We start from the raw sequence: 27,824 nt of genomic DNA, 5'->3' as shown, positions 1-27,824 counted from the left end.
CGGGGGGGGGGGGGGGGGGGGGCAACTGGGGGCGTAAAGATGAAAAAAGAGCAGAAAAAGTGGGAAAAAAGGGGTGAAAGTGACAAGAAGGCAATCGGACGGGAGCTTCTGTCTGCGGCAGCCATATTTCATTACACAGCACTGAGGCAGAGGAGGCAATCAAGCATATTTAGCCGTCCTCATCTCGCAGCCGCCGCCCCCCCCCCAAAGCAATTATTACTCCCCAGTTTTTTTACGGTGCTTCGCCATGGGGAAAATGAAGCCCAGTACTTATCAGCTCAGTGCATACACAAGTGACTGGGGTGTGAGGACGGCACAATGAAGCTTTTGTTTACATTTTATTTAGTGGGGGGGTTGGGGGGGGGGGGGGGGTGGCCATCGCAGGCCACCTTTTGAATTCCCATTAGCGCGGCAGCATCAGCACATTTAGGGGCGGCAGGCGTAACGGGCGCAGATACAGAGATAACCGTAAAGATGTCACGCCGTTATTTGCATTCATATCGGAAGGGGGGGGGATTGATGGGGGGGTCAAACGGGGAAGGTGAGGGTTTATGACCTGTGCAGAGCGCCGCCGTCAGCAGCTGTCTGATCTATCGGGGCCCGGCCGCGCCGCGCCTGATTAGAACATCACGGCCCATCATCGACGGCAGCCATCGATCGATGGAAGGCGGCGCTAACGGAGCTAGCAAGCGCGGTGAGGTAGCGCCCCGCTGGTTACCTGCTGTCATATTTGCTAACAGGTTAGCTTCACCTGGAGGCCCCGCCCACTTCCCTCCGAGTCCATCCGCTGGTGCTGCTCCGGCCACACGACTCCCTTTTAATACACACACGCGATAATGTGGCGTCGCGAGCGGCTGCTGATAGCCGCCGTTTCTTATCGCTGCGGCTGAATATGGCAGCAGCGCCGCCGCGCTTTGACGAGCTGAAGGGGGGCGGGGGGGGGGGGGGGGCATTTTGGTTCAAATTATTTAAGCTGCCTACAAAGCTCTTTTTAAAGCTGCAGGGTTGTGAAAGTTCAGCCAAACGAGGGGGAGTGGCTGGGAAATGGCGGCGGCGGCTCTGTGAGGCGCCGATAGCTGTGATATCTGGATCAGGCCGGTTTTTGGTTCCACCGGTTGGTGAACGCCGTCGAGGGGGGGGTGCAGCGGCGCTAAAAGAGCCCCCAAAGAGCCCAAAGTCCTGAGTCCAGCCATCGTCCCCATCTGTGCGCGGAGGTGATTGGAGGCGGCTAATGCTCAAGCTAATGGTGGCGCGTCTGAGGAGTTGCCGCTCTGAGTCGTCTCCAAATGGCGCCGGCGGTCGGCGGCGCAGCCGAGACGCCGCGACGGCGTTTGATGGACAGCGGCGCGGAAACGGGAAAGAGGGAGCTGAGGGATCCAGGACGAGGGCGCCGAGAGACGCTTCCCTTCTCCCAGAGACACGGGCGAGTGCACAAACAGATGGTGTGTGTGTGTGTGTGTGTGTGTGTGTGTGTGTGTGTGTGTGTGTGTGTGATGACGCCATCTTCCAGGAGTTTGAGACTGCAGAGCAGAGGTGTGAACCATCAGCCATTGATCCTGGAGGCTTTCACTTTTTTCTTTAATTCCTTTTTATCGCGGCAGCAATAAAAGTTGCGTTTGGCGGCGCCGGCGCTGCAGTGTGAGGGACGCCTCGTGATGATGATGATGATGATGAGGAGGAGGAGGAGGAGGAGGAGGAGGAGGAGGAGGAGGAGGCGCATCCACCGAACCGACGCAGAAGTGGCTGTGCGGGTTGTGTTGACCGACTGCCACCTGCTGGCCGCTACTGTAACTACACCAGAATGCGTTCAGGCCGCCTCCCCGCAGAGGATTGTGGGTAAAGACTCTCCAGAAAAGAAGCTGGTTTGTCTTCTGTCGGAGCGACATGGTTGAATTTAAGTGTGGATGCAAATCAGATCAGGCTTTTTAAATAGATCTTTGTCTCTAAAGTGACTGTTGGGAAGGAGGAATCCACTGATTAACACATTTATGGAAGAAAAACCGGCCCCGGTCACAGCTGAATGTGGATCGCCATCGCCATCTAGTGGTCACATCACATTATAGATCTTAAATATCTATACATCCTCATCGTTGTGAATTAGAAAGCCGACTTAATTCTCATCATTAGAGGGTTTATTCTTTAATGAAGAACATGCTGCCAGTAGTTTATAGTTACTATTTCCCCTTGATCAAGTTCTTTTGTTGCTTTATTTCGGAGATGGTGTTATGAAAAGCTAATGGCGTTAGCTCGTCGCTAGTAGCTGCAGTTCACAATTGCTCACATCAGATTTTGATGAAGTAATGAAAATGTGTAATTTGTCAGGAGTGTGTAGAAGCACAGGGAGGCTTCCAGGGATGAAGATAAGGAGATAAATCTGAAGTCATTAAGAACAAAATTAGTCTTTTAATTCGGTCACAAATCCTTCGCTTTTTTTCAGTGGAGTAAATCTTTCATTTTTAGGTCGTGAATCAGCAACTTTCTCCTAAAATCCTGCTCATTTGGTTTTTTTCCCCAATCATCATTGAAGTTAGTTTGCTCTCGGCCGTCATCGTTAGTGTTGCTAGCATCCTCTGCTCGGTTCACGTGAGGCCATATTACCCATAATTCCTGGCTGCAGTTTATGGAAGCTGAGCAGAATGTTTGGGAAGAAGCTGCTGGATTCGTTAGCTTTCCGTGCTCGATCAGTCGTCCAACTCACCAGAAACGAGGCTGCTGGTTGGGGCTCACGCAGGCGCCGACATGCTGCTGTCACCTCGCCGACAGACCCCAGATTTAATGCCCCCTTTGACCCCCCCACCTGGGACGGAAGGAGGAATACATGAGATTCATTTTGTTGTATTTGGAGAAACAGCATCAACAATCCCACCTGCAGAGGCTCCTGGCGGCTGCTTCCTGTCGTTGGCAGAGAACAGGCGGCTAACGCTCAGGCTAACGTCAAACTGTGACGCGGCGTTTTCCTCGCAAATGTGATCAAAAACCCGAAAAAAGTTCCACTAAAACCCGAAAATTCGGTGAGACTTCACGTTAACCCTGCTAATGCTAACGCTAACTTAAATTGAGTCCCCCCCCCCCCCCCCCCTTCCGCCGATGAAGCTCTTTTACACCTGGATGTGTGTTTACGTTGGACAACATCCTGTCGTGCTAAGCTAACGACAACCGCGAGCGGCGAGCTGGGCCCGACTGCCATGTTGCTCATGTGACCTCGCCAAACCCTTCCAGCGGTGTAATAAATCATCCAGGCAGGGCTGGAACACATCACACGCTCGGGCACACACACACACACACGCACACACACACACACACATGCACACACACACACACGAATGACATCACGGCCGGCAGGAAGCTGCTGGCGTCGTATCCTGTTTGACTCGGAAACACGGAAGCGCCACGTTCGTCCCGGCTAATTGTTTCATCGTTGCATCTTAAGCTCATTTTCTGTCCGTCTGTGGTCGTTTTTAACGATGATTCTGGGATCTGCTGGACTTCCAGACTTCGTTTATGAACTCATTACCGCCCCTGCTGGCGAGAGAGAGGTAGCACAACCGCACTGACTTGACCTGTCGGTGATCCGACCCCTGGCTGGAAAGCTTTCGCGGTCAGACCTTCCGAGGAACGTCGGAGGGGAGCAGCTGCACTTCTGCCTGATCCCGAATAAAATGGCCCCGACTCCAAAACACACAGAGTTGAGCAAAGAAAGAGTTTCTCAATATTAATGAGGACATGAGGAATTAATGAGCGCTTCAGCCCGTTTCCTCTCCCAGCTCATCAAATAAAGACGTTGTTGGATTTAATCATCCAACTTTAATGCTTTTATATCCTCCAAAACTCTTATTGAACATCTCTGACCGAAGTGGCAGCAGCTCTTTAAACCGGTTCAGGTTCAGGGTCAGGGTCAGGGTCAGGGTCAGGGTCAGGTGGGGCATTTATCATTTATTGAGTCTCTTTTGGTCTTGGCGGGTGTAAAGAAAAAGCAGCTGTAGTTGACATTTCTGGCCACCAGAGGGCGCCACGAGCACGCGGATGGGCTCGAACCTGCCGTTTACGTCACCCGGCGCGTGTCTGTGAGGAGCCGCTGGTGATAAACGTCAAGAAGACGTGCTGCCAGTTTGACCTTTGACCTGTGCAGGTGGGATCGCTGATGTTTGCTCTGAGGGGGCGGAGCTTACCTGTCTGGAATAATGGCTGGTGGTCGCTGTCTCGGACCAGAGCGATGAAAGAAGAGAACTCCTCAGAATCTCCCTGGAAGGAAGGAAGGAAGGAGGGAGGGAAGGAAGGAGGAAGGGAGGAAGGAAGGAAGGAAGAAAGGAAGGAAGGAAGGAAGGAAAAAAAAGAAATTGGACTCACATTTGAATCTTTTATCTTTGGTATAAAGTCAGAAAAACAAAGAACATTTTTGATCTGAAGACAACAGCTGCTAAAACTGTCACAGACGTCAGACGGGGGTCAAAGGTCACACATAAAGCACAAAGACGGATACTTTCTTTCAAGTGGAGAAGCAGCTCCTTTGGTCCAAAAGACAAAGTTCCTCTTTGATCTTTAACAGGAAGGGCTGACGGCGCCATGGCAACCATCTGCCACGACGTTAGCATGACGAGGTCTTGGTGGAAAACAACTTCCTGTCCTGTCCCTTTCAAAATAAAGCGACTCACGCTGAGAACTATAAAGGGGTCGAGTGAGGTGCGTGTGTGTGTGTGTGTGTGTGTGTGTGTGTGTGTGTGTGTGTGTGTGTGCGTGTGTGTGTGTGCGTGTGTGTGTCCACGCAGGACTCGAGTTGATCCTGTCAAAAGCAGAAGCAGCTCTTGGACGCCGACGCCGTCATTTCGCGCCACCTTTCTCGTCTTCCTGCGATATTCAAACGCTTCTTTCACCACCGGAGATCAAGAAACCTGCTTGTTTACTCGGAACATCAAAGCTTCTTTTTCAGGATCGGGGCCTCGCCGCTCCTCCAGCGCGCTGATTCATTAGCCTGAATAATTAGCCTAATGATGCTAAGTGCTGCTGGACGGCATCCGTAGCATGTGTGTGTGTGTGTGTGTGTGTGTTAGGGTTCGGTGTTTGAGAGGCAACGGACTCATTAGCTCACAGCTTTAAGGGCGGAGCTCCGGCGAGCGTCCTGGACTTTACGGTTTCCAACATTCCCAAAAATCAATCTCCCGTTCACGAGCTTCCCCTGAACAGGAAGTCCGCAGAGACACCAGCTCCAGTCGGAGCAGCCGAACTGATCAAATCCCCGAGATTTGACGGATTATCGGGATCGTTTTAAAAAAACTCGTGGTTCTTTTCTCTGCCGTCCTGAAGGAGCGAACGCTAATGTGAGTCAGATAATTGCCGCTCCATTAGCGAATATTCCCTGTGATTAAAGGCGAATTCCCGTATCGCCAGAGAGAACCTGCAATTTAAAAATTGCTGTTCATCATCGGAAGCGGAAACAAAAGAGACCCGTTTGGGACCGCGTGAGGACACGTGGACTTGGCCGCAAGCTCACGGATTCATGCTAGCTGTTCTCTGTCAGCGGCGCTCGATTCGGCTCAATGAAACGGTAAAAGCGCTGCGAAATGTCGGAAGCGAGCTGGGAGGTTGTGGATTATTCCGCTTCCCTGTCGAAACTAAAACGGGCTCAGATGAATGTTTCATGAAAACGCCTCTATTATTTATGTTGATCAGAACAATCTGAGACAGCAAAAAGGGGCGAAAGAGAGACGCTAATGTTGAGAAAAGTTTCTGGGTTTGACTCAGACTTAAACAGTCGCTCTGCGTGTTCCGGCAGCTCACAGGAGCCTTTTATCCCGGAACAAATGAGTCGCGAGGAGCGCTAACGCTAGCGCGAGCTGCTGATGTGGCTTTGACGCGTCCGCTAGCATCTGTGCGCGCGCCTTGCCGGCAGGTGCGGTTCTGTTCCCGTCCCGGGTTTGACACCATTGTGTCAAAAACCTCGGCCGCTCGGCTCGTCAGCCCTGCCGCTCGGCGCCGCAGCGGCTAAAAATGAACCCCGCTGACGACGAGCGGCTCGGTGGCGCGACGTCACTGTCAGACGGAGATAGAAACGGCGCCGCATCGCCCGCCTGCTCTGAACCGGCGTCATCCGGACCCAAGAAAAGAGGCTGGTGGGTGGGAGAGGTTTGACTCCGCGGCTACATTTGCATGTTTGTGATATCTGACGGGATGCTAGCTCACTTACACCGTTATGATTAGCATCTGTGTTGTTAGCATCTCGAGCTACGGCTTTGTCTGTGACAAGGTGATCCTCCAGAAAAGGGCCCAGATGTGGAGCAGATGCGGGTTCAGGTTAGCAACTTCCTGAACCCGTGTTCGCTCCGACTCCGTCCGCCAGGGTGGCGAGGGGGCGCGCCGCGGCTCTGTTTGGATGCGTTTGTGGCGAGCGGCGTGCTATCAGCAGCGCTGTCTGTCACGCTGAAGCTTCCCCCCGAAGGCCCCTAATCTGCATGCCGCTAACCGCTGGAGTATTTCATCACGACAACACGATAAACGCGCTGTCGGCACCAAAAGAGCGGCGGGATTGACAGGAGGAGAGTGGGAGGGGGGTGGCGGCGGCAGGGGAGGGGGGGGGGGGCAATTAAAGCGAATATGAAACGGGAAGACGGAGACGGAAAAGGCATTAAGTGTAAAGTGGTGGAATTAGATGAAAGGAGAGCAACTCCGACAGGAAACCCGACTCCTCTCGCTTCCAGAAGGTGACGGCGCTCGCGCTCAGCTAGCCGTGGGACGGCTAACGCCCCGGCTGCGGTGATTTTCCGCTTTTCCGGCCCGGTTATTTGATTAGCTATATTGAGCGTCATTGAAAGTCCCGTCCGATGGCGCGCTCATTAATCACAGCCAGGTAATTCCATCATGGCCGAGGCCTCGATGACAGATCCTCCATTTCTATTGTTCTGATAGATGACTCGGTAGGCCTCGGTACCGCCGGGTCTCCCCCAGGACCCCCCCCCAGCTCTGTCCTCATGAGGACGGGACAAAGAATGAAGTAAATAGATTTTGCCTTTTCCTCCCATAAATCCACTTTCTGCTGCATGAGTCTTTAGCGCCAGGACCACTTTAGCGCTTCAGAGGAAGAGGACGGGGGGTTTGGGACGGCGCAGGCCACGCCCACTTCCGGTTTGTGTTGACTCCAGGAGTATAAAAAGGAAGCATGTGCTCGTGTCTCTACTGTGAATATCATTTTCATAACTTTTTCCCGGGCTTCTCGTGACTGCAGTTCTCGCTTTCGCCACTGGTCGGCGCCATCGATCAGGATAATCTCAACATTCCTCTGCTTTTCCAGGAGTGTGGCCGCCCCGCCTCACCTGCTCCAAGAAGTTACCTCATCTTGGCAAATGAGCTGCGGGGCCTCGCGCCGCCGAGCTCGCTGCGAATTCCACCCGTTTCGGAAAAGCGTTCCCGGTGAACGGGACGTGGTTCCGGTGATGCGGACCTCGTTAGTCTGTAGGTGAGGAAGAGGTCACGGTGGCTGTCTTTGTTAGGCTAACGCGCCACCTTCGTGGCTCCCTTTGCTACAGAATTCCCAGAATTAACGTTTTCCTCGTGGGTTTCCGGCCGGCGCATCTCTGCCGTCTCCCTGTTTTCCCTGTTTTCCCTGTTTTCCCTGTTTCTGCCCGCTTCAACCACATTGTAGCCGAGAGCCGGAGAGTCTGTGTTTGCTGAGTGGGCAGTGGGGGAGCGGAGGAGGGAAGGAGGAATGGAAAGAAAAGGCGATCAAGGAGGGGTGGAGGAAGAGTTATCTAACAGGATTAAAGGAGAACAACGGAATTGGAGAGCACTTAAAATACTCCTGACATGAGTCCTCTTCCAAAAAAGGAGGGGATGAGTAACAATGGCTGAATCACTCTTGAGGCGCCCCGTCGCTACGCTAGCTTCTCTCCATTTTCCCCTTTTGGTTTCAGTTTTACTTACTGGACAAGGGTGTTTGATGATTCTCCGAGGAATTGCACTAATAGAGTCAGGAGGAGCGGCTTTAATTAACCAGCCAGAGAAAAGAGGAGCTCGGTGGAGAGAGAGCGGCTAAAGCTTCCACCCGTATTCCCACTAAGGATGGAAGAAAGAGGAGGGAATGAACTGGGAGGAAAGGGCGATATCAGGAGGGGGTCGGAAGAGGGATTCTGCCTTCAATCGGAGATGAAAAATGGGAAAATCAAGCTCCAACTGCTGACGAAAGCCAACAATTCCGCACCTTTAACCTTAGCTTGTTAGCATCGATGCTATTTTGAACCACAAACTAGATCTTGGCTCCCTCTTTTGGAGCCGCCTGGTTCCCCTTCGCTGGATTGAGTGAAATCTTCTCTTCATTAGCATCAACGACCTCAGGTTCTCATGCTAATACGCTAGCCGCTCTTATGCTAATACGCTAGCAGATGTTGCTGTTTATATGCTGTCCTGCACAGAAAAGCCTCTTGTTGTTGGAGGACATGAAAGGTCTTTAAAGCTAACGACGACCCAGGAGCCCTCCAGAACCGACCCAGAGATGCGGCTTCAGGCGCTCCAGCTGCTCGGGGGGGGGGGGGGGGGGGGGGGGGGGGGCAGGGACGGGACCTGAACCTGGAGATGTCGCGTTGATGCCTTCACGTCTGACAGCTGCCTGATGTGTGACAGGGGGGAGGACGTGAAGGTGAGGGGGGGGGGGGGGGGGTGGATGACGGATCTGTTGGACCCCCTCCTTCATGTCAGAGGACACGGAGAACACGAAGATGGCGTCCGGGCGAGAACGACAAGACGAGGATGGATGGACGGCAGGAACGGCGAGGGGGAGGGGACCAGGAGCCCGAACAGGAGTCACCGGCGACTCCTGGAGAGCCCAACATTCCGCGGCCTCTGTTATTAACAGGCGGCTAATTAATGCGCGCGTCCAAATGCCAAACCTGATGGAACACCGCGATGAGGGATTAGCCCAAATAACGAGAGCGCCGACTAGCATAACTTTGTGGTGCTGATGAGGAGGAGCGGCGCTCCAGAGTCCTGCTCCTCGACTCCTTCTCCTAAACTTTAGCGCAAAACTTTTCCCCTCGTTCTTCCAGCCTTGTCCTAATTCCATTTTGATGGCTGTGGAGGGAAAGAAGCTCATTAAACGGGGTTTTTTTTGGCGCTCGTCTGATGTGTGGTCAGGTTTTTTCTGGATGCTGGATGTTCCGTGGGGTAAGGGGGGGGGTGATACCCGTGAGAGGGGGTTGTTATGAAACCCTCCTGCACCGACGGAACCGTAACCCGGAGTGAGGAACGGAATATTTATTGTCCAGCCGAGATGTGGCGCGTTAGCCGCGTGTCAGGTACCTGCTAACACGGCGGCTTTTGTTCAGATCTGTTGTGTTTTTCATCCTCCTACTAGCGCTGTTAGCACCTCAGGCTAGCTCCAGTTGCCTCACCTTGTTTCTGGCAACTGTTTTTTTTTTTTGGTCACTTTTCGTGATTTCAGCCACATAATTCGTCATTATTATTCAAGCGTCTCCGCGGCGGGCTGCTCGCCAGGGACGAAGCTGTGGCTCGGGCACCGAAGATTAGCCTAGCATATTTTTAGTTTAGTTCTTATTATTGTAATTGCCGGAGACGTTGAGTTGCCCGCAGCTGTATATTTTTCAGCCGTGATGATCTGCGACGGCTCTGTCCCGCAGCCTTCGCAAGGCTAAGCTAAGTGGTTAGCTCTAGCGTTAATTATCGAGCTATTGACTAGATTAGAAATGCCAGATTCTTCTGCTCTGATGGTGAACCGCATTAATGTTGCTAAAATGTTCCTCCTCCTCAGGAACTCTGCTCCAAAGGTCGGGAGCCAAAACGGAGGAACAGGAAGGGTCTCGTGACCAATGCTAGCCGTCTGCTAATTTCTCTTCCTTTCTCCTGCTTCACTTCACGTTCTGCCGGAACTCGATCGGCGGCGCGACCGAAGCAACGAAGACAAATATCCCACTTATTAAAGTTTGCTGGAAAAGACTCTAATGAACCCGTTGAAGACGGTGACATCAGCCGCTGGCACGCCGTCCGTTCCTGCGCGCCGTTTTCACACCGGCGTATAAATAGCTTCCCTCCCACATGAGTTCTGACACATGATGTTCTTACACTTTGAGGCCTCAGCAGCACCAACCCAATATCACACGTACGAGTGGCGAGATGAGATCTCGCGGGGGCCCGGAGACGCCGACCACCTGATCGACCGTTAGACGGTGGACGCTTGTGGTTAAAATGGCCGCTTCTTCTGGGGTCTGGCAGCGGTGAACTAAAGTCCTGGCTCCCCCGGTCCTGAGCCAGCTCCGCGTGTCCTGAACGTACAGTGGCGGCGTGACGGCGGGTATCAGCCTGCGAAACGCTGGATTCCGAACTCACGCCTGCCGCCGAGCCGGAACCGCTTCGGTGTAGGTGCGCTCTGTTGTACATGCTAACAAGCAGCAGGCTATTTTTAGCCGGTGCCGTTTTCTCCGGGAGCTGACGGCTCGGTGTCGGCGCGGAGGACGACAGGGCGGCAGACGGAGCCTCTCCCCGGACCAGAGGCCCGGTTAATGGCAGGAAGCTCCGGAGACTCCGAGTGGAGATGTAGAGGCGGCTCAAAGATCTGGGAACTTCCTGGAGATGGCGAGGACCCTCAGAAACGGGGGGGGGGGGTCTTTGTCTCCAGACTCGGAATGTTGTTTTGCATCCGCAGGCGCCAAAGTGGATCTGGATTCTTTAGATGAAGAAAGAGGAGTTCAGCTGCTGGCGCGAGCCGGTCGGACTCGTCCGAACAGCTGCGTCTTCACGGAGAACCGGCTTAGGAACGCCGCGTATCCATCCAGCCGTTCCAGGTTGTTTTGGTCCTCAGCGGGAGTCGACTAAAACGGGCCGATGGAGAACTAATTAATGTTTGCCCGTCATCTCGTGCGTCTGCACTTAAAAGCGCGTCGGCCCGGACGTCGGATGTGTCGGCTGAAGAGGAGCGGGAACAGATGGCGGAATGTTTATCGCCCACTTGAAAAGTATCGTAAAGTGTAAACGTCAGTGCGGGCCGTCAATCTCCCGTCAGGCCGCCGTTCTGGGGCCCCGGTTCTGTTCCGCAATCAGGAGCTGAGGAATCGGGGGGGGGCATCCGTGGGACACGGCTGTTCCAGGAATGCCTTCCTTGTTGTTTAAGAAGGGAATCGGGGACACCGGATATCTGCCGTTGCCGGTACGCTGGGAGATAATGCGGCGTGAGCCTGAGGTGCGGCGGGGGGGGGGGCTGAAAACCCCTCTTGTCGTTTCAGATAAGGGGAAGGAAATGGGACTGGCTGCTCTGGGACCAGCTAAGTGCTTGTCGCTGTCTCTTTAGCTTCCCGCCAACAGGCCGCGGCGGCGCATCCGAACGGGCCGGCGCCCGTCCTGCAATAATCGCTTGGGCGCGGCTCCGTCCCTGACGTGCAGCCGGAGAACAAGGACGATAAAGTGGGTCTGAAGTTCGGGATGAACTCGCGCTCCGGCAGCCGCACTTGGGGGAATTCGGGCTCCCTGCGTCACGCGCGAGCGTGCAAAACTTTGGGAAACGGGGTCATTTGAAACCTCCCGGATGCAGAGGCGCTCGCGAGGGTCCCGGTTAGCGGGAGGCAGCTAATGAATGGCGCACAAATCCGAGCGGTTCCTGTAGCTAGCTGTAGCGGCGTAGCAGCTTTTAACGGATCCGAGGCTGTTTGGTCTCGCTGGAGTCTTTTAATGGACGCCGCCGTCACGCTCCGCCGCTCCTGCCCTGAGCGGCGCTGCAGCTGTTAGCACGCACGCTAAAACCCACCACAGTCCAGGGCTGCCTGAAGCGCTAGCTGCTGTAAAACGGCGAGCGTGTGGGACGATCGCTATAAACAAAAGCCTTTATTTCCGACGCTGCACATCAGAGGGGGGAGTTCTAATCCAGAGGACTTGATGAACGACCTCGGACGCGCTGGTTTGTGTAAGCGCGCAAACAAACCCGCCCACCCGTCTTCGCCGCTCCGAGGTCAGCCGCTGTCCAAAATGTGTTTATTTTGAGGGTAATTGCAGCGGAGCGAGGAGTGAAATACCGCCGGCTCCCCGGGAAGATTAGCGGCAGGGCCATCGGAGGGATCGATCACGGCGCCGGCCCGCGTCTGCGTGAGCGATGGGAAGGTCAACGGCTGCGATATTACTCACGTTGGAGGAGATCTGATGTCGGCGGCTTTAATCTTGAAGAGGCTAAATAATAGCGGTAGATTGTGGTCGATGCGACGCCGGAGCTGAAGCCTCTGGAATATTTCTATTGAATCACTCTTCCCCCCGTTTAACGGTCCCTTCTTCCGTTCCTGCCGCCCGTCTTTTCATGCTCCGCCCCCCCCAGTTGACTCATCTCGACACTTTCGTGTTCAATAAAAGCGACGCGCCGCCGTAGCCACGCTGCTAGCTGGAGCTGAACCTGAACCTCCTGGGAGGAGTCCCAGCGAGTCCAGCGGGGGGCAGTGGGGGGCAGTGGGGGGGGGTGGTAGGAAACCTGCCCTCCCCTGAGTTTGGAGCCCCCTGACCCTGCAGGTGAGCGGACGCATCTGCTAGCGCTTCTGTTTGTGTTGATCAAGCTTTGGCTGCTCTCCAGGCACTGTAAACAGCATCACGGGTGAGTTGGCTTTGGCAGGCCGCGCGCATCGATTATCGAGCGGGTCCGAGCGGTGCCAGCGAGGCCGTGGGAGGCAGCGCCGAGCCACGGCGGTAAAAATACATCCAGGTTCGTACGGGAGAGCCAGGGCTGTGCGGCTTATTGTGGCTACACATAAAGAGCGTAAATCAAGTGGAGCCTCCAAAAGAGTCTCTTTTCTTTATGTCAAAGCTAATTTAGCTTCCAAACGGGACGCTACTTCCTGTAGCTAGCATACATTAGCTGCAGGGCTCTGCCGCCCTACAGAGCAACGTGAGCCAAAAGACGCTCCCCCTGGCGTTGGTTAGCATATCATCCGTCCAGATGCGGCGCTGCGTCGGTAAAGTCTGGAGACGGTGAGACGCCTGCGGAGCAGCGGAGCGCGAGCCGGCGCCCCCCCGCCCCCGTCACACCCCGCCCCCGTCACCCCCCGCCGTTCCTCTCAGGTAAACACAAACACGCCACAGATTTACCGGCGTGCCGCAGATACGAGGCTGCCGCCGACGGTTCGGAGGCTCTGAGAATGTTAATCATTCCCAAACCCCCGTGGATTCGCTCCCGCTGCCGTCTCCGCGCGGACGGCGAGCGGCCTCCGTTATTGCGGTAAACACATTTGGCCTTGTAGAACATTCAATTACACATGAAACTTTAACGGCCGCCGCTTATTTCACACGTCTATTGGATGTAATTAAAGCCAGACACTCCATCATATTAATAGAGCTTGAGTGACTTGAGCGTCACGGGATTTTAATCAGCCGTTTTGTTGGATGCCTTGTATGAAATTAAAGAGATAAAGTATGAAATAGACAAATGGCGAATCTCAGGCGGGGAGAGTGCGAGGCGAGGAATTCACTGCGGGGTGAAAATTCCCCCTCCGAGACTCGACGGGCGATGTTGGAGCTCCGTGAGCGGTTGAGTTTAACCTCAATACACTGGGAAAAGGGCCTGGCTGGGAGCCTTTAGCATCTTTCCTTGATCTTTCATTCCGACCTTGACGTTTTATTGGTGCCCAGACGTCTCATTCCAGCGTTGTCATGTTGGGAAAATCTCCCCAAACCCCCTAAACACAGGGAAAAGTCACGGCGGGGACCTCAGGAAGAGAGGTGGTAACGATAGCCAGGGCGCTAACACGGGCGCTAACACGCAAACACAACTCAACACTTCCAGGATGACATCTCAGGCCTGCGGGAAGTCCTAAAGAGCCTGTTCGGTTCCTGCAGAGCACCACTAGGGGGCCACCTCGCTTCCTTTGGGGCCAATGCTGTTCTTGAACGCTAATGGAGGGATGCTAACATTCTCAGTGTGATGCTGAGTCACTAAACCACAAAAGCCCAAAGGATGAGGTCATCTGTGATCCATCCGTCCTGTCCCAACACGCTCCGACACCGTTGGTCGGGCGGAAAAGCTGCGGGATTTCGGTGTGACGTGTGAAGGGAAATGGTCCGGACCGGCTCAGAGCGCGGCGCCGCTAACCTAGCAAGTATCGCCGCGGTCAGATACAGTTACAGACGCGTCGCCTCTCAGACGTTAATAAATTAAAGCTCATCACGCTGGATTAGCGCTGATGAACCGCCCAGCTAACGTGACCCGATGGTAGCGTCAACGCTCCGACAGTTTGCCAAATAAAACAAATTACCTCCGAGAAATCTCTGTCGTCTTTCAACCCTCCACCTCCGGCCGCCGCCGCCGCACCGACAGAGCGGCGCGAAGGCGCGGGAGGCGAGCGTCCTCCCAGGCTGCGAGGTTGTTAATTAGCGTTCATCACACGTCTAAATTTAAAGACGTCTCTGTCGCTGCGCCGGTGGAGGTGTTGCCGTCTTTTGTTTTGTTTTTTTTCCCAGAAATCCGAGCAGGAAAGTTTCTCGCTGTGAATCGCTGGTGTTTTGGGCTCCTGCATTATTCAGCGAAGGGTACCGCGGCTCCCCGCGTTTGTGTTCCCCCCGTGGCAGAATCTGCCTCGTTGACAGCTGCGATAGCGTCCTCGTCTTCCCGCTGCTTCCTTAAACAACTGTACGGCGCCCGGAGTCTCTCCCGGTTGCGTACAACTCCAGAGATCAAGCCGGTAATGCTACACCAGAGCTGTTCGCTCTTTTTAGATCTCAGGTTGAAAAAGGAAGTGACAAATGTTTGATGATATATTCAAGCCTATTGCTTTGGGCTTTAGCTCCTAGCTGCTACTCTTCGGATGCTAGCTCTGTGATTTGGCCGTATTTCCGACTTCCTGTGACTATGGCCATGGAGACTTGGCTCCCTACAGGAACAGCTGGCCCGTGTCCATGACGTCACATTAGATGATGTCACCCGTGTGATGCTAATCAGCCCGAGCGCTAGCTGTCCGGTGGTCGCAGTCGCCGCGTCCTCCGGCAGCACGTCAGCAGCGCATTCTAATACGACCTAATAGGCCCGCCACAATGTTAGCGTGCTACAAATATGAATGCTAACGAGGAGCTGAGCGATTAGCCACTGCACCCGCAGGGGCCAGCAGCAAATAATTAAAGCGCTTCATCCTTCAGTTGTAGTGGGCGCATCGTTTAAGGTGTTCACCCGTAGCATGACGCTGAATGTTAGCCAAGCCGCCGTTAGCCTGATGAAGAAGCCACCGGCTGATAAGCTGTTGTCTGCTGACGGACGCCATCGTTAACCTCAGAACATCCACAGCACACGTCGGTTTCCGTGAAACAGCGACGCGGCAGAGGTGTGTCGGTGGAACCAGAACCAGAACCAGACGGCTCCAGCTAGAACTTCTCTCAAAACGGGCTTGATAAGCGGTTCCCTTGGACCGTGACCTCGCTCCGCGGAGGATTTAATTAAATTTGTGCTGATGATTTGGAGATAGAAGCCGACGGGGGAGCGAAAGGAGACGTAGCGGCGGCGAGTTTCCTGGCGCTCCCTCAAATGTGGCTCCGGAAAAGAATTCCGAATTCAGAAACTGTTTATCAGACGGATTCTCGCCTCTGATGGACCAACCTCAACCTTCAGCAGCCACCAAGCAACCGTTGGACACGTCTCACGTCATCTGACGCGTCTTTCTGCCGAGGCTGGGGGCGAAAATGGCGAGGGGGAGGGGCTTATCCTCCTCCTGCTACCAGTTTCTCCCCATCGCCGTTTTCCGTGGCGGCGATGGGCTCGGTGCTTACCGGACCCTGGCAGGAGGCCTTTGAGAGAAATGACTGTGAAGAACGAGATGATGGCATAGACGGTTGATAAGCTGCCGGCTCACGGCCGTCCATTAGCTCGCGCGGCTCGCGCGGCGTAATTGCGTCCTCCCATGTGTGAAAACGATCAATCGGGTTGCGTTAATGGCGAGCTATTATAAGTGGATTAAAATCCAACAGTGATCGATATGTTATCGACTGTCTTATTACAGCCGGCGCGAAACGATGAATCGCTCCGACTCATTTCATCCTCCGGGCTCTTTGTTTACTTTGATGTGACGCGTTCGCCGTTAAACGCTTTCGGTGTTGGAGTTGGTGGCGTCTGGTGGCGAGATGACGGACCGCAGGACGGGAGCGTCGAGCATTTGATGGTTGGACTGTTGGATGAGACGCTAACTAGCACATGCTGATGTCCTATTATGTGACTTTTTCATGTTTCCATTTTGTGTTCAAAGCCAAACTGATAAACATCAAAGCAAAGGTTTGCTTTAAGAACAGAAATCCGTTGAATATTATTCTTAGGATATTTTGGGGGGATGTAGTTTGTATTTTTAGCATTTTATCTTGCTTTGTTGAGTTGTTAATCCTTTTTTTGGGTGCTGTGCTAATATGTGAGATCATTTATGCGAAAGCAAAAACCACCAGTGTGGATTAAAACAATACAAACGGAAAAAAAAATCCACTTTTGTGCCGTACTGAAGCCGGACCTGTTGTAATTCCAAACGGTTTCCGAGTCTTTTATCGTGGTTGGAAAATCCTGCCGGCTTTATTACAAAGCGATCCGTTTAGCTGAGGCGGGCGGGAGACTCCTGAGTGCTGCTGAGCATTCTGGGTAATGAGCGTGGGACTGAAACTGAGCGAGGCAGACGGATAATCTCTACCTGTTGCCTCGTCAGCTTGTTAGCGTTCGCAAAGCCCCCATCAGAAACCGCCGCGGCAGCTTTTGCTCGTCCAGGTGACGGTCGGGACCGAAGGTCGCGGACGCACGCCGCCGCCGTCTATTACTGCTTTAAGTGTAATTCTCTCGCAGTTCACGCCCATAAATAATGGATAAGCACGTTTCGGCGATGTATGATTGATGACATTAGCTCTCGATGTGAAAGGTTATTCACAGCTGAATAAATCGATCAATTCTGCCGCAGTAAAAGATAAAACAGGAAGGGCGAAGCAGGTGAACTCCCGTATTTATGGTGGAATAAAAAACCCTGCTGAAGATTATCCCCCCGCCGCTGACGGTGCACTGTCAGCTTGTTATTCCTGTTTCGCGCTATCTTACATTTTTGTTTCCTTGCCTCCCGTGAGAGAGCGCTCGGCGGCGGAGTGGTGGCGCCGGTAATCACCCGGGAAGGACTCTTTTTTTTTTTTTTTTTTTACTGACTGGGGTAATAAAATTTCATTCGTTTAGTTTTGATTCTGTTGATTCTGGAATCTTTCCTGCTTTCTGTCCCATCGGGGGGGTAAACCGCCGTCACCCTGAGCCCCCTTCCCCCGCGGCCGTCGCTGCGTGGGTCAGGAATTTAAAAAAAATCCCATCTGAGCTAAAATTTCCTCTGACTTCAGGCCCTGAGTGTGACCAAAGTGGGTTGAGGACTCCTGTTTGTGGGAGCCCAAATGGGACTAATTAACGGGAGTTTTTATTTTGGCACCTGTCAGAAACAATGAGAGTCGAGCGGCGCTCTGGTTCAGAGGACCTAAAATGGTGCGCTGATGCTAGCTGACGCTAGCTGAGGTGATTCGACAGAACACGTTTAGTCAGGGCCGGCTGCTGCGCTCGGAATAGCGTAGCAGCGCACACATAGGTGTGTTCCTCTAGTCGTCCATGTCGCCGACATCTGATGAAACAGACGGCGTTTGTTTTACTCGATGCAGCTGTCGACACGGACAGCTCCGTCTTTTAATCCAGCTCGGTTGCCACGTCGGGGGGGTTTGTTGAACTCTCCACTTCAAACCTGCAGCCCGTCGCCTCAGAATTCGTTGTGTCATAATTAGCAACTGTTGGTCGGACTATTTACAAGAAAACTAGCTTAAAAAAACGAGTAAAAGTGGCGAATTGGCCAGTTTGTTCGGTCCAGATGGACCAAAAATCGCGTGTCGCGTTAGAGTAGCATTAGCTTACTGTGGGGATGTTCTGGCAGCTTAGCTCTCATGTGCAGATGATCGGTGGAGTTTAGCCACTGGAGACGAGGATCCGACTGCTAACATCCAGCCAGACTGGCAGATGGACCGGCCACCGGATGACCTCTGACCTTCAACCTTCAGGGAAGAAGGTCGCTATCCAGCGGCCTTCAACTCTCCAACGCGGGTGCAGCATGGACCAGATGTTGTTGGACTTTTCTGCGCGATTAAAACTGGATTCACGAACACGTACGCGAGGAGCTGCGTGAAAACACACGACAGGATCATCGTTTCTGTTTGTGGCAACTCTTCAAACGACGATGTCGGGCCGAGTAGAGTCCCCCGATTGTTTCTCCACCAAGTTTTCTAATGGCGGCGCTTCTAATCAGCCGAACCCGTCGTGTTTGACAGCTTTTGTTCGCTTAATGATCAGACCCTCGTACGGGAAAGGAAATTGTATTTTTGAAGAGCAGGCTAATTAACGTTGCTTATTAGAGAGACGTCGGCGCGGGAATAACAATAGACGGAGGCAGCGTGGGGGAGGGGGAGTCGGTTGGCGCGCAAGCTGGGACGTATCAGGCTTTTCACACATTAGCCGAGGCTTAGCATGAAAGAACTGGAGGTTTTTATGAAGCAATATTCATTTCATTTCCAAACAATGACTCTAAAGTGTGAACAACTTTAGTCGCGGTTACGAATTCCGTGATTCCAAGACCTCACGCGGCGGTTCCGGTGGAACGCCGTCACGTCGGTTGGAGGTGCTTAGCCCTGCCTCCTCTTCGCGCTCTTGACGTTAGCAGGTTCGGACCTGCACGACTTTGAGTGAGAAGCCGTTTGTGGAAACACTCGATGGTCTGGGATCGATGGTTCCAGGGGTGGGCGAGCGGGGGATATCAAAGGAGGGTGAGAGAGGAGGAGAAAGCGAGCTCTTGAGAAAGACGCCGTGCCCACGAAGACATTTCGTCTCTCAGAAAAACAGGACTAACCTGCAGGTAGGTAGCTCGGAGCTTTGAAAACAGATAAAATAGCTCCAGCGTGATGCTCACGATCTCAAATGAGGTGCCCAGCAGCCTGCCGCGCATGCTCACAGTGCACGTGTTGTCCTGTGAAGGGAGCATCAAAGGCTTGGCGGACGTCAAATAGAACAGGAAGGAGAAGAAACGGGGAAAGGACGTTTCAGCGCGCCTTCGGCGTTAATGCCGCTCCCTCCCCGCCAGGTTCTAAAGCCTCCGCTGGTGAGCCCGGCGCAGCTGAGAAAGTTAAAGATGCACCATCTGTTCCCGACAGCCGCCCGGCTTCATTTGCAGGGATATCCAAACGTTCGGTGTTGCCGTGTAGCATGGCTAATCACGTGCGCCGTCAGCTGCCATCATGAGTGATTAATAAGGAAATAATTGGCCCCGTGAACATTCGACCAAAAAAGACGTTTACAACCGGTGAAGCTGTCACCCTCGCGTCGAAAAGTCCCGCTAGGAAGCCACCGCTTACGTTTTTGTCCCGCTACTTTCCCAACAGTGGTTGGTCTTTATAAAAACAAGGGTAAGACGGGGAAAAAATAACTTTAATCTCCCCCAGGAGGCTTTCAACACTTGCCTGAAAAATCCACCATTAGCGAAATGGACGGTTACCCAGAGGGCACGGCCAAAAGAGAGCGCGCCACATTAAAACCCGCCACAGCAGCGAGCTATCGTCGTTAGCTAATAGTGTGGGCTTTTGATTGCCCGCGATAGGCCGAGCGCGGTGAGATCTTCTTGACTTTTGCCTCCTCTCTTCACGGAGGGCAAACACAAATATCCACCGATGATCGATAGCGAGGATAATTATCCAAACAAACGCACCAAATTAGGACCGTGTCCTTGGTTTCGTACAAGTGTGGCTTTCTGAGTCTGCAGAGCCCAGATGGAAGCTTGAAAGAGCTCTGTTATCCATGAATAGCATTATTCGCGTCCTCGGAGGGATAAATAAAGCAAGAAGCCTTTCAGAAGAAGCCACACGCGACTGTTACAAAGCCAGCAGTGCTTTGGAAAGTGTCCGTGCCGGCCCTTTCAGAATTCCCACCAAGCGAGGATCTACTTTTAGACCAGATTGGCTTAACTTAGCAGCCAGCGACGCTTCCTTCCCTGCCAATGTCGTATCGCCGATCCGCTCCTGTCTGAGGGTAGCGCTGCCAGACGTAACGCAATAATAGCTGCCGCACAGATTGTCGGAGAGAATCAAGGACCCGTTCCGCCGCTGATGATACCGGCGTGAACTCTTTGTGCTCTTCCCTTCTCCCTCTCCTCGCCTCTGAGGCCCCGGAGCTTCCGATGGCATAACGAACCGATTGAAATTCCTCGGATATACCTTTGTGTTTCCGTGCGCCCGACGTTTTTTTTTTTGAACTCTTCAAGGATGATCGTCCTCCAGCAGGAGGGTTCGTTTGACTGGGGGTGTGTTGTAGATTAGATTCACGGGTAAATTAGGAGTAACTCGGTGGTTGGAGGTCGTTCCCGACCAATCGGAGCAGAGTGGGCGTGGCCCCGCTGACTTGATGACAAAATAACAAAAGTTACGTCTTCGGTCTGCTTGAAAATGTGCGCAGGCAGCTGGGATTTTTATCTCCTTTCAGGAGCCTTAAATTGAGGTTAGCGTCAAACCGACAGACTGAAGCGAAGAGGCTAATTTGCGGCGTTGCTGACTGCGTCCGCGCGGCTGCTGCTATCTCCCCGCCGTTATCCACACGTCACTTAAAGCCGTCGCTTTAGCAGGTGGCACTAATCTACTGTGAAACGCCGCCCTCGAACGAACACAAACGCCTCACGGAGATGTGATGTGCGTTAAGATTCCAGCGGCTTTTATCCTCGACGAGTAGCGGCGTGCGTGCGTGCGCGAGCGAGCGCTGCCCCCCCACCTCTGTGATGTCTGACAGATTCCTCCCTCTCCAGCTCACGGTGAATGTCCATCTGGCAGCTTCCCACGGGTACTTATTATTCTCCGCTAGCCAGAGGTTTTCTGCTCCCGAGCAGTCGGCCAGCGCTGCAGATGCCGGCCCGGGTGGTGCGGCGCGTCCCTGGCTGGACCCGCTAACAAAGAGCAGCATCAGCGCGCGCCAGTCCTGTGATTGGAGATCAGATGAGTGATATCTACTCGGGAACAGATGCTCGGAGCCACGGGCGACCTCAGAAGGCCTTGCTGTCCGTGTCGGAGCCCCCGCCCACATGGATTCAATCACGCCGTTGACCTCCGTCGCGTTCTCGGAGCCTGCTGAGGGCATCCTCGAACACCAGAGGAGGTTCTGTTGTGGTTGTTCTGCTCGACAGTCCGTTCTTTTGCCGATGAAAGAAGGAAAACCGCCGGTTGAAAGAGCTCTACTCCTGAAGAAGGCTAACAATGCTATCTATGTGTTTACGTGTGCACATCTGCTCGTAGGTAGAACACCAAAAGGTAAAAATATCCCACCACTCGGCGGCACCAGTGGCTGTGTTGGTACGTGGAAGGAACAGACGAGCGCTGGGATGTCCAGAAGCTCGCCACGGTGGAGACACGGGAGCCGTCGGTGCTAGCCGCGTCAACGCCGCTGCTGTTCCTGGGCCTTTCCACGCTCATTTGAATCAAATTCTAATGGAGGGCGCAGTACAAAAGTGGGCGAATGACGGGTTGCAGAGCATTGCGTACATCCAGCCCCCACCCGGCCCCCACCCAGCCCCCACCCGGCCCCCACCCAGCCCCCACCCTGTCCTCTGTGTTTATACATTCATGCTGGTCCCAAAGACACAACGCACACACAAGTGAGACTGTGAGAAATGAGCCTTACCTATAGTAGCGCCGAAGAGTCGGTCACATCTGTGGGGGGGGGAGAGAAATGTCAGCAAATTAGTGCACAGCCAGCAGAACCAGAACACAGGCTGAGTTTTCAGCTGAGAGACCGTAATAATCCCCGGTGAGGGGGCATCATTTATTCATCCAGGAAGTTTAAAGGGCTAAAATTACCCCACAAGAACTCAACATTCTCGATATGTGAAGAGACGACACGGAACATGATCCATGATGACGGCCGGGCCCCCGTCTGTGGGGGGTCTTCCCGCTCCGCATTTGCCTTTGAGCTGATTTAGCAGCACTCAAACATCGCTACCCCGGCGCTCCGACCTCTGCCGCGTTTCCCCGAGCTTGTTAGCGACTGCCCTAATTTCGGCGCCGACGGCGAACCGAAGCGTCCCCCAGAGACCCTGATGTGGTCTCAGCACGGCAAAACAGCCGACCGGTGCGGCCACAGAGATGATTAGCAGACGCGAGGATGGAAAAACATCCTCCGCAGCAGCTCCTGGCTGTGAGAGGGAGCGCCGAGCTCTCAAGTCCAGGTTTGCCTTGTGGTCCAGAAGGAAAGGAACAAAGGTTCCGACTGCATGGCGCGACGTTCCCAGTGATCTAGTTAAGTGTTGCTAACGTGGGATTAACGAACAAACACGAGCTGCAAATTCCACTTCAGAACCAGAGAAGTAGGACACTCCGGGAAGGTGCATTTTCACATGGCGTTAGCAACGGGAAGCTACGTTGCTGTGTGTTTTGTGGAATTTCAGCCTCTGGTGCGGCGGGACGTGACGGAACGTCGCAGCTTTAGCGTGTCAGGAGGACTCTATCCCACAGAGGCGTAAATACAGACGTTGTGTCTCTGGGTCCCTCATTACGATGCTGACACACATTCACACGAGCCGCTGCTAAACACAGAGCTCCACCGAGGACCTTGAAGCTTCACACTGGGAAAATTGGGCCCCGGGGAACGCTCGGCACGGACTGATGTTACACTTCAAGGGGCACGGGAAGCACCTGGGGTTTGGGCCACATTAGCATCGCTATTGTTTGGGAGGAAGGCGCCGAGACACTTGCAGTACAGTCGAGATCATTGATCGTTTTCTCGGTCCTGGAGTGGAAACTCACAAGCCTGGATGGTCGCAGCCGTTGGACGTAGTGTTGGGCTTTAAGTGGATTAGAGCAGATTGGTGGCGGTGGGTCGAACCTCGGGGAGAAACCGGAGCTGCGGCGGCTTCAGTGAGTCCAGCCCGTCAACCAGGAAACAGACGGAAGGCTGAGAGGCTTTTTTCACCCTCTCCTGCCCTCCTGTTTTAAGCAGATAAGCTGCTTCCAGGGTCTTAGTTATGCTGCGCAGAACCCGAACCTTTGCACAGAAACTTTTTCAGCCAAAGACAAACTGAGGAGCCCCCTTTCCTCGCGCTGGCTTTTCTCTGTTGGCAAAGAGGGATTTGGGGATGTCTGGAGTGGTCGGTGCTGGGAGGAATTACAAAATCCTAAGGATGCTGCCACTTAAAGGGGTTTACCGAAGGCACGCCGGGCGGTTCCGAGTGGTTTCTGCTCCAGCACAACCTGAATTCCGTCCAAGCGGACTTTTGAAAGAGGCCTCGGAAACTTGTCGACTGGCGAGCGGCAGAGAAACGCCAGCAAGAACGATGTCCGTGAAGGTTCTCGGTCATCCGGGTCGTGGTAGTTCTGGTAGCTGAATCCTAGCATAGTCGCTAGGATTCAGCTACCAGAGCTAGCAAGAACCTTTCAGACAACGTGGAAAAGTTCCCAAAGGAGCACTCTCAGATAAAACCCCCTGGAATTGAGCGAGGAAGCTAATTTGCCATTATCTATGATTTGAGCCAGGATTAGCGCCTTTGACTGCTAACTTTTTTAAATCTAAATACTCCAGGGTGACAAAGTTGACAAAAGCTCTCCTCCATCCGTCTGCAGAGATGAAGTGATCTGAGAGCTTCTGGTGGGAACAGATGTGTTTGTTCTAGCCGCGGCCACCTCTCATCTCCAGCACGCCTGATTCCGAGAGTCTGCCGTCATTTCTGCTCCCTGCACCAACAGACAGATGCGAGAAATTCCCGTTCTGATTCCCGGGAGACGCGCTGGATGGTTCGGATCTAGGCGAGGGCTTTTAATGAGATGGACTCTGATGGCAAATTAGCCTGGCTTGTTATATTAGAAGTGAGATGGATGGTTTGATTCTTTTCAGCTTTTTAGCCATAAAAAAGCCAATAAATTGATGCTGGGAAGCACCGCGACGGAGCGCTTCCCTTCCTAAAGGTCACATTTGGAACGCGCGCTCGGCGCCTTGCAGTTAAGACAACCGAGCGTGACGAATTCCCGGCGTCACTTATTATGTTTTTGTCTGGAATTTGGGATTAAATTCCGCCAGACATGATCTGCCCTTGGCGGGGCGTGCGCCGCGCTCCGTAGCCAGGCCTCCCGAGACGCGATGAGAAGGACATCGGCTTCCCCCTGGGAGATTCTCTCTGACACAGCCAGTGTTGACTTTCCTCATTCATCACGGAACACAAGCGGGACAACGGTGCTCTTTAAAGGGCGTCAGGGGAGCTGGTGAGTTCTGCCGCTGACAGCCGACTACACCTACCGAAAAGTTCAAATTAGCTCCTTTGTGTCACTCTTCTCTGTTAACTACCAACAGAAGTGGGTTTTTTTTTTTTTTTCCTTTAAAAAGTGTCCTAATGGTGCTGGAGAAAAAGCGCTGTCATGTTTAGCATGTTAGCGTATCCTGTCTAAAATGGCTGCTGCCTCACTGGCGTTCGCTAATTAAAGTCCGCTTTTCCAGCCTTTTCCTCCCGCGTCACCATTTAACCTGTTCACCAGTGTGAAATGGGAGCAGCTGTTTCTTTACATGTTCCCGTTACATGTGATGGGAGGAAATGGCTCCGGCTGGCTGAGCTCCAGTTCGCTGTGAAAAGGCCTGAACACGGCGAGGGTGTGAAGGGAACGCCGCTGCTGTGCGATCCGCCATGCCGCCGGAGCTTGCACCCTTCCATCTGAGCCGACATAAACATTCCTGATGATTATTTTTCCCCGCTCTGATCCAACAAAGGTTTAACGAGGCGCTAGCGGTGGCTACAGATGGCCCGGGCCCGCACAGCCTGCTCAAGAATCTAGAAGTTTACACAAGCCAGAACGGAAGCCAGACTGGAGAGAACAAGAGAGGAAAAAATGGCGTTTTTGTTGATCTGAGGTGTGAACGACAGCCTGACGAGCGCTGCTGCTAACTCCGAACTCCATCGGGCGGCTGTCAGGCTCGGCGCCGTCTGGTTTAAAGGCCACGAGCGCGTTTCTGTCTCTCTGGTGGTCATTTTTAAAGTCACGCGTCCTCTTCGTGGACGCTGGCCGAACGCCACGCTTACGTGTAGCCATTAGCATTTTCTCATTTTTCCTCCCTTTACCTCTTAACCCCACCCCCCCGGTATCACGCAGCTGATTGGACCTAATGAGCGAGCACCATCTCGCCGTCTGAGGACACTTATTGCGTTTTAATTGTTTTCCTGCGCCGCCGCCCAACTGCTGAGGGCTCGCGTACCTGCGCGTGGCGGCCGTAGGGGGGGCCAGGTGCGGTCATTACCACGGGACAGATGGATCGGCAGAATGGCGCTTGCTCCTCTGTGCGAGGCGTCGCGGCATCTGCCATATGTAGGCTCGTCATTAAAGTCGACCTTTGACCTTCCACAGGGTGTCTGTCGCTCTAATGGAATTAATTAGCTGTGTTTGGGTGTGTAGGCTGGGATATTCCCTCTGTTTGAGGATGTTATTGGATTGTGGGAAAAGTAATACTGGTGTTTCTGTGTGTGTGTGTGTGCGTGTGTGTGTGTGTGTGTGTGTGTATCGCCCGGCTGTGGAATCAGCTGTGTTTAAGTTTAGCGAGCACCTTTTAATATTGCCAGCGCGGCTCCTTTGAAAATTCATTAAAGCGCTTCGACCTCTCTGCCATCTGCTCGAGCGACGGGGGGGGGGGCTAGCTGGACGAGCCCGAGCTGCTCGGGAAGATGAAAATCCCGACGTTAGCGAAGGTGTGCGGGCGCCGTCCCGGAGCGCCGGAGATGTTCTGCCTTGTAAACCGTTATTTATTTCCGGTAAAACCTCGCAGGGATGTTGGGTTTGAATCGGGAGCGGAGGGAAGATCGGGGCCGCGGCTCGCCGGCGTGCGGCGCGTAACCAAGACGCAGATAAACTTTGAGGATGAGATGGAAACGACGCCTCGGGGTTGGTGGTAAAAGCCCCGGCGCCGGGAGGGGGCCGTGTCGTGCTCGGCTCCAGACATTTCCAACCCAGAGCTCCAGTGGAAACCTGGTGGAAGAATAGCGTAGCGCCGGCGGACGGGCCCGGTTCTGGGTTTTACGTCAACAGGAATGCTAAAAGTAGCCACTGCTGTCGCTCGTATCCGAGCGTGCAACCGTATCGGCGTCAGTGTTTCTCCCCTCTAATCACATCCTGATCTGCTCTCCCTGCTGCCAACATTATTGATGTTAGCATCCAAAATGTGCAGCTCTGCATTATGCATGAGCGGCGGTCTCCCCCAGGGTGGGCGCGGGCGCTTTGATGATGCGTGGACGCGTGCTGTCGGAGACGGACGCCTTGAATGAGACGTGAGAAAACGCAGCCGGGTGTGAGAGCAGCTAGCTCCTTCCCTGCTTTGTCTTTTCTGACACTAATCAACACCTCTTCTGCTATTAAAAACACCTCTGCGGGTTTTTTTGGGTTTTTTTTGTAACTGCTAACTATCTGATTTACATGACTGGCGCTAACTAGCCCGGCATGTTTTTCCAAAGGTGTGAGGGGGGGGGGGGTGCAGCGGGGGAGAGACTCAAACGGTAGCGAGGGTGTTAGCCCTGAAATGTTCGGTTTTTAGGTCCGTGAGGTGTTCAGCATTTGGCCAATATCCTCAAACGCCTGTTTAGAAACGGCATTACGTCATCGGCATACACACTAACGATATTCTGCTCGCCGCTTTCGGTGAAATCAAGTGACAACCTCGAAAAAGTTGAGGATCAGAAACTTCTGCAAATCTGTGTTGGGCTAAAAATAGAATGTCTTAAAATGATTTCGGCTGATTTCCGGGGGTGGCTCCCCCCCCCCACCTCCTCTCATCTTGGCTGACTTTGTGCCGCGCTGCGGGGCTCCCGAGGAGCCCGGGCCTCTTTGGCAAGAACGGCGAGCCAGGATGTCATTGAGGACGCGGCGGCGGCGGATCGGAGCGCACCGACGGGGGTGCAGTCGGCAAACGAGAGGGTGGAAAGGTGGGGAGATGGGGAAGTTGTGGGAATGGCGGTAGGTGGCTTCAATCGCAGCTACGCCATCTGTTCCACGCCATTTTTTGCACTGGCAGCGGAGATGTTCCCTGGTGAGATGAGAGGAGCCTGTGTGGATTTGTTTGTGTGAAAGTGAGACAGGCAGTGCAGGAGGCAACCGCGGCATTTACGCTCAACGCACGTGGAGCTAGCCTCACGAAGTCCCGGGAAACCGCTCTGCTCCATAAAATGCCTGAAACTGGAGTTGAAGATGCAACCATTTCTCACACCGTTGCCGTCTAATCGGGGTTCTGGGGGCGGGATCTGGCAGGGCTACACATGCTAGGATAGCACACATGCTAGGATAGCACAGTCGTATGCTAAAGTCGCCTTTGATCAGAGGAAAAATGTGAAAACTGTTAAAATTCCCGCTGAATTCATAAAAATGTGTTTTTTATTTTCTCCCACCCTTTGGGTCCGACTCATGTTGCTGTTCTGCTTCAGCGTGCGTGAAGCTTCAACAACCCCCACCCCCCCAGCTCAACCTGCCTGTCTCCCTCCTTTGTTCTTTCACTTAGATCTTTCGATCTGTCACTTTGTCTCCTGATAATCATCCCCACTTTCCCCCGTTCATTACCTGTCCAGCATCATTACAGTCTTTTTCTGGTTGCACCTCTTTTCTCCAGCGGATTTAAAAAAAAGCAAAGCAAAGCTAGCGCCCGATCCCCTCCCCCCACGCCGCGATTGAAACGAAAATTCAGCATTTGTAGATAAAAGGCAACTGGAAATAATCCCAGCATTAGGAGTAGCTTTAGTTTGTCGGAGTAGCTTTGTTTTGTGTCTCAGGGGTCAGAGAATCTGTCTCTTATGGAATGTTAAATATGAAGTTGCAGAGACTCTTTTTTTTCTTTAGCATGTTTG

General features: G+C 53.4%; 1 protein-coding gene across 39 annotated transcripts in view; it reads right to left on the bottom strand.

The window, feature by feature from the left end:
• The window catches only part of LOC101066428 (receptor-type tyrosine-protein phosphatase delta), a 185,460-nt gene that overhangs the window by 116,263 nt on the left and 41,373 nt on the right, over positions 1-27,824 (bottom strand). For all 39 annotated transcript variants that reach the window (XM_029840574.1, XM_029840580.1, XM_029840577.1 and 36 more), the window contains exons 4-6: positions 21,647-21,675; positions 4,170-4,242; positions 2,699-2,797 (exon numbers count right to left, since the gene is read on the bottom strand). The gene's annotated coding sequence lies outside the window, so the exon portion shown is untranslated. The remainder of the gene's footprint in view (positions 1-2,698; positions 2,798-4,169; positions 4,243-21,646; positions 21,676-27,824) is intronic.

Source organism: Takifugu rubripes, chromosome 8 (genome assembly GCF_901000725.2).
Source record: "Takifugu rubripes chromosome 8, fTakRub1.2, whole genome shotgun sequence".
NCBI classification, from domain to species: domain Eukaryota; kingdom Metazoa; phylum Chordata; class Actinopteri; order Tetraodontiformes; family Tetraodontidae; genus Takifugu; species Takifugu rubripes.
This window is presented reverse-complemented; position numbering and strand designations above follow the sequence as displayed.